The following is a 7,617-nucleotide window of genomic DNA, read 5'->3' as shown; positions in this document are numbered from 1 at the left end:
ATTTCACCTGGATCATTTAGATCAGTTGGATAGTTGTACTGGATCACTTGTAGTTGTGCTGGGTCAAAGCTGTACTAGAATAGCTGTCATGTGCTGGGCCAGCTGTAGTTTATTAGATAAGTTGTTATTGTGGGAATTGTGGATCAAGTCAAATTATTAGTGTAAGTATCAGCTGCGTTTGCACTTGATCAGTTGCAGTTTTGCCGGATCATTTCCACTGATGGGGATACAATGTAATATACCTGGCTGTGTTTTATTAAAGATGTTTCAGTTATGAGTTTATCGTATTAGCTGTAGTGTGTGGCATAAGTTGTTGTACTGAATCAGTTGTGGTTGTATTCGATCAGCTGTACTGTATGTGATCACTTTTGATTATACTGTGGAGTTCTAGTTGTACTGGATCTGATGTAGTTGTACTGGATCACTTGTAGTAGTGCTGGCTCAATTATATTCTATTATACTGTATAACTTCAAAACGATCGGTTGGAACAGTTGTAATTGTGCTGTAGTAGTAGATACTAGTAGTAGATTTGTTGGATCTGATATAGTTGTACTCGATCAGTACTGTAGTTCATTAATTGGAGTTTTGCTAGATCATTCGTAGTGTAGTTAGACTAGATCTGTTGTGGAATATTAATATATGTATTATATGTAGCAATATTAATTAATGCAAACCTGTACCATGAACCAAACATCAATTTCTGCACCTAATCCATGATGATATATTTTTATTTGCATTATGATCCTTTCCTCTTCTACTGGATTAATTGTAGCTGCAATTGATTAATGACAGTTGTTCTAGATCAATTAGTTATAGTTGTATTGCTCAGTTGTACAGGATGAGTTGTACATTGTGTAGTGTACTGGATCAGACACACCTTTGCTGGATCATTTGTAAGTTCTGCATTTCCTGGATCAGTTGTAATGTACAGGATTAGTTGTAGTTCTAGATCAGTTGTCCTTGGGTTTAATCAGTTGTATCTGTACTAGCTCTGTAGTGGTTGTACTGGATCAGGTATACTTGTACTGGATCAGTTGTGGTTATACTGAATAATTTTAAGGTATTATATCAGTTGTAGTTGTACTTGAACAGTAGTAACTGCAATGGATAGGTTGAAAGTTCTGTCGTTTAAAGGACAAGTAGTATTCATTAGAGATTTTAACAATAGACATTGTCTCAAAGCAGCTTAACAGAAGTATAGAAACAGAAAAAAATGTAAAGTTTAAAGTTATGTTACTATTTATCCCTAACATTTATCCCTAACAAGCAAGTGCAAGCCTAAGGCCATGTTGTCATAGTAGTTGTACTAGATTTGTTGTCCTTGTACTGATCAGGTATAGGTGTACTAAATTAGTTTTTGTGTAGTGGTTGAGTTGTAATTGTTCATTTGTAATGATGTGGATAAATTGTAGTTGTGTTTGATCAGAAGTCATTGATTGGACAGTACTAAATTGTGTAAGGTTGTGTAGGAGTAGATCATTTGTGGTTGTATTAGACCAGGTTTATCTGAACTAGGTCAGTTGTAGTTGTATTAATATTGTAGTTACTATAGGTGTGTGTGTGTGTTAGTTAATTTAATGTCAGTCTTGTGTTCATTTAAAACCATATTATTATAAACAGTACTTTAATTGATGTAATTAAACATCATATTATTATTTTTTTGGTGTCTTAGGTGTTGGGCTAGCACGAATGACCAGTACAGGTGTGTCAATGTGCCTTGACATAATTTTTACAAGTGTCTGTAATGGTACTGTAAGGTTGAACACAGTTAAAAAAATCACCTGGTCTCTATCAGTCTTCAACTGTCCAGTTTGGATGAGTCTGTGCCCATAATTGCCTCTGATTCTTATTCTTGGATGACAGCAGCGGAACCTGATGTGGTCTTCTGCTGTGTATGTCAAGGTTTATGTGTTCTGTGTTCTGAGATGCTTTTCTCCTAACACGGTGGTAAAAATTGATTAGTTGAGTTACTGTATCCCTCCTGACAACTCGTTCATTTGTATTGTTGTTTTTTTTTCAGTGTAAAATCAAGATACATTTGTGTGTGAAACTCACAGGAGAACAACAATTAATGAAGTAATCAAATTAGTAATCCATGCCACGATTAAAGTAACAGAGATCACAGTTTATCCCCATTTTGATGATGAACAGTAACTGAAGCTCTTGGCCTGTATCTGCATGATTGTTTGCATTGTGCTGCCACATGATTGGCTGATTAGATTAGAAAACTGCATGAATATACAAATGTTTCTTATAATTTTGTAAATTTCTGTATTTTCATACATGAAACCATTCAGTGAGCCCTTTCTCCATAGGATAAAGGTGTGCAGTCCAAAATACTTTTGGTTTGCAATGAATCTTCACTCTAAGGAGACAATCCTTAGATTGTGTCCATCTCTATGGACACAAACCATGCAAAAAATGCTCTTCATAGTAGAGCAGAGCAGGAAAACCCTCTCACAGTACTCATTCCAGCTTGTACAATTCTCTTGGTGTAGTCACACACATGCTTGTTGAGAAAGATGTATTAGTAGATGAATTAAATCATTTTTGTAGACATGGGCTCTACATCATTGGTCTGAGGAGCATGCACTTGGATACTACTGGATACTAATCCATGGTACAGTCAGTAATTCCCACATGCTTTACAGTTTATTATCATTTTTGTCCCAAAGAAACCCCATCATGCCTGCTTCAATGACTAGCCCTGACCTCAGTTGTGCTTTGAAATGTCAGTCAGATACTCCATCAGCTCTTCATTACCTGACACCCTGGACCCATAACAATTTGCATACTGTCACAATTGAACTACTGATGACGCCATCACACACCTCCTACACACAGCCCTGTGCCATCTGGACACAAGGGAAATTATGTTACAATACTGTTTCTTGACTACAGCATTTAACAGTATCATTTTCTTATTATTATTCCTTATTAATTACCAAGTTGGAGGGTATGGGACTTGTCGCTTGATCTCCAACTTCCTGACAACAAGTAGTACAGGTACGTAGACATGGCTCAACCTCCCTCATGTTGAGATTTTCTGTTGAGACGTCTATTTAGCCAGAGCACTGTAGTAGCTGCATGAATATATTATATCACATTCAAGGCATTAAGATATTAATCATTAATAGGTAATAATATATTATCCGCCAGAGAAAGCATTAAGAAAAAACAGCCACACTTTAAGGCTAATGTAGGAAAATTAAGTAGTTTATTATGAGAATCCTTCAAACTGGAGCCTTCCCATGGTTGTGTCCTGAGCCCCCTGGTGTAGTAACTGTACACTTATGACTGTGTGGAACTTCCAACTCTACTACCATTGTCAAGTTTGCTGATGACACTGCTGTGATATAAAGGACTTCAGGAGGAAGCAGGACAGGAGCTACCACCCCCTGCCCCAGTGTTCAGAGCGGTATCCTGTAATTCACGTTAAACATTACCAGTCATACATTAACACCATGGTGAAGAAAGCCCTTCACTGTCTTACCACCTTAGACACTTTAAACTGCTGTCTAATGTACTAAGGAACTTTTAAACCCGCACAATTCATGCCATCACAGTCTGGTTTGGGAACAGCACCAAGCAGGACAGGCAAGCAAGTGGTGCTGGACCAAAGCCAGAATGATAGTGAAGGACCTCAACCATCTGAACAACAGATTTTTTTGTGTTGTGGTCAGGGAAGTATTCCGCTTCCTGAAGGCAAACTCTGAGAGAATGAGGAGGATCATCTTTCACCAGGCTATTTGGGCCTTCAACCAAGACAATACCTATGACTAGACCTTGGATTTTTTTTTACACTACACTACTACTATTTTTATGGCATAGTCAGTCGTAGAAAGCATTTCACTGAACGTCGTACTGTGTATGTTATTCTGTGTGCAACTAATTTGTAGAGAATAACTGAACGAAATTAAATATTATTGTTTAGGTTATTGAAAATGTTTAGGTTAGAAGATAACCTACGTATAACCATAATGTATAACATATACATATATGTACACATTGCTAAAATAAATGAAAAATTCAATTTATTTTATGTGCTACATATTTTCATATACAACCAGACTGTCATAATCCCCCTAATTGCACAGTGGTGTGAAGAACAAGAGGCTGAAACCTTGAATTTCTGTGCTGTGGCTCCACCTAGTGTTAACAGGTCCTGCTGGTTTGATTAACTGTGTTAAATCTACATGTGCTGTTTACTATACTGATTAGTAATAGTGTTAGTAGCATTGCAATAGATTGCTGCACGTGGAATTGTCATGGAATTGAGAAACAAACTTGCACTGCATTCAATTAAAGTTTGTATTCAATTTCATTTATTCAGTTCTTGACCTTTTTATGTATATAATTTCAGTTCAATTTATTTGTACAGCGCTCTGAACAATGGACATCGTCTCAAAGCAGTTTTATGTAAGTATAGAAACAGAGAAGAAAAAAAATGATAAAGTTTAAAGTAAAGTAACTATTTTATCCCGATGAAGGCAAGGAAAAACTCCCTGAGATGATATGAGGAAGAAACCTTGACAGGAACCAGGCTCAGAAGGGAACCTCATCCTCATTTGGGTGACACTGGACAGTAAAAACATAAATGTAAATAATGTCCATTCTACAACAGCAGCCAAGGTGCAGCCTATATAATGCTTTATATAGTGCTTTAAACAATGAACATGAGCAATGTTACAAAGCAATGTTACAGAAATCGATACGTAAATTTAAATTGACCCCATATTCATTTACTACATTAATCTTGTCAGTCCTAGGTTTATTTTTATTATGAGCTTTTAGTCTCAGACATATTGCAAGGTGGATTAAAGTCATTATCTCAAGTCCTTATCTACTGTCTGGTATAAAGGCTACTTTACAATCCTAATAAAGTTCTCTCTAAGTTTTTAGGGGAAACTAAAAGAGTCTTATTAGAATTAGGGACACATGTTATTCCAGCGTTTTTTAGTTGCAAGCCCTTACATAATCTCCAGTGTTCCTGGTGAAACCTCGGCAATCATGACCGCAGCTGAAGGGATACTGAAAATCCAGGCTGTTGGAGATCCTGAACATCTTCTCCTTTCACTTTTATCAGAAATAAGTTTGTGATAAACATTGTAGCAGGTGTCAGCATGGTTTAGTGCCGTCTGCAGTGGGAGAGACAGTGTGATTTGGTGGATGAATGAAAGGGTGATGCTTGATATTGATCCACCTCTGTTTTATGTTCTATATTTGACAGTGGACTGAGTATGTGTGATTGTGAGCTAAGCAAATACGAAAGCTGAGCTGAATGGCATCCAAGCTGAAATACCACACTTTCGTTTGTTTAACTTTACTGTGACAAAGGGAACAAACGCCAATGAATAAAAGCTCACATACATTACTAACCAGGGTCTGCTGTGTTCTCTGAAAGGTGTACTGTTTAAATTGTTAAAATGTTAACAACAACAACAACAACAACAATAATAATAATAATGATAATAATAATAATAATAATAATGCATTATTATTTTAAATTTACATTATTGATGGACTGATTTTTATTTTTAATTAAAACTCCAAATGATGTAAGTGCATTTTTACCATATATTCAGTCCCCTCCAAAAGTACTGGAACACCAAGGCCAGTTCTATTGTTTTGGGATTTTTGTAATCAAAAAATGAACATGAAACAATTAATCAGATTTTCAGCTTTCATATCCTGATATTCACGATCAGATATGTTAAACAGCTTAGACCATGATAGTTTTGAACCCACCCATTTGGCCAAAAAATATGTGACTTACAGGCGTGTCTTTTTGCCCAGGTTTGTCCTTTTTAGATTAATTGCAAGGGATATGCACCCAAATATTAAGTGTTATCTGTTCCTATATTTTAGATAGCCTAAAATTCAGATTGTCTGACACTAATCTAGATGTAAATAGCAGGAAACAAAAGCTGAAAACTAAACTCTTGTCTCACATCCATCTTTTGTTGTATAACACAAACACATGAATTGGCCATGCTGTTCCGCAGACTGTATTGTGAAAGCAGCTGTTAGAAATGGTGACCCATGTGCCAAGTAAAGAAATGATAAGTCAGCTAAAATGATCTGGTTAGTTTTTCCACAGTTTTTTCTGGAGTTACAGTAGTGTCACGTATAGAAATGTGATACCTGTGCTAAGGCTGAACTTGATTTTGGTTGAAGAGGTGAGGGAATGGTAATTCATCTTAAAAAAAAAAAAAATCTGCTAGTTGTTCACTCCCATGTTCTGATGATGACTTTGTATTTGTCTAGCTTTTATCACAGGACGTTTTTACATTGGAAAGAAACTTGAAATGACACTTTTATGTTTATTTACATTCGTATATACACCGATCAGGCATAACATTATGAGCAGTGACAGGTGAAGTGAATAAGACTGATGATCTCCTCATCATGGCACCTGTTAGTGGGTGGGATATATTAGGCAGCAAGTGAAACATTTTGTTTTCAAAGTTGATGTGTTAGAAGCAGGAAAAATGGACAAGTGTAAGGATTTGAGCGAGTTTGACAAAGGGACAAATTGTGATGGCTAGACGACTGGATCAGAGCATCTCCAAAACTGCAGCTCTTGTGGGGTGTTCCCGGTCTGCAGTGGTCAGTATCTATCAAAAGTGGTCCAAGGAAGGAACAGTGGTGAACCGGTGACAGGGTCATGGGCGGCCAAGGCTCACTAATGCATGTGAGGAGTGAAGGCTGGCCCGTGTGATCCGATCCAACAGACGAGCTACTGTTGCTCAGATTGTTGAAGGAGTTAATGCTGGTACTGATAGAATGGTGTCAGAAACAGTGAATGATGGGTCAGGGCTGTTTTGGCTGTAAAAGGGGGACGAACAGAATATTAGGCAGGTGGTCATAATGTTATGCCTGATTGGTGTATGTATATAATGTGTAAGCACTCTGGATAAGAATGTGAGCCAAATGCCAGAAATGTAAATGTAAGCATATAACATGTAAATGTTTCTCAGTCTGATGATCACTGATTTAGTTCAGTTCAAAAATATTCAGTTTTCCCTTTTATCTTTTAACGGTATAGGACAGAAATGATTTTCCACTCAATACATTCGTCTTCTGGCACAAATTAAACAAGACTGGCTAATAAAAACATATTGTAAATTCAGTGTAAAACCCACGTGAGTCTGTGCTCAGTTTAAGCATTAAATTTACAGACATTGTGAAACAGCACCTACTATAGGCACAGGTTTCACAGTTTTCCTCTGAAGAATTGCTTTATATGTAAAAAGCCATCATAGGTCATTTATATGGCCTTACTAGTCCTAAAAATGATCACCTCTGCAACATTTTCAATGTGCTTCTGATGATGTGAGATCTTTATATGTTGCACATGCTATTGAAAATGCCAACATGGTTATGACGTACACTTTTATTCAGAAATGTATGTTCAGATCATTTGAGTTTGCCAGAATTTATGCCTCTCCCCAGACTTTTTTTTATTACCACACCTACCCCACTCTATCATCACCTCATTACACTCCCTAAATAATAAATGTCTATTACACATCATTAATAGAAACTGGTTTTGATTTTACTGACATCCTTTGTTGATTTTATTGATTTGTTGAAATGTCCAGGTGTGTCACTAC

Source organism: Hemibagrus wyckioides, linkage group LG21 (genome assembly GCF_019097595.1).
Source record: "Hemibagrus wyckioides isolate EC202008001 linkage group LG21, SWU_Hwy_1.0, whole genome shotgun sequence".
NCBI lineage: Eukaryota > Metazoa > Chordata > Actinopteri > Siluriformes > Bagridae > Hemibagrus > Hemibagrus wyckioides.
Note: the sequence above shows the minus strand (reverse complement) of the source record.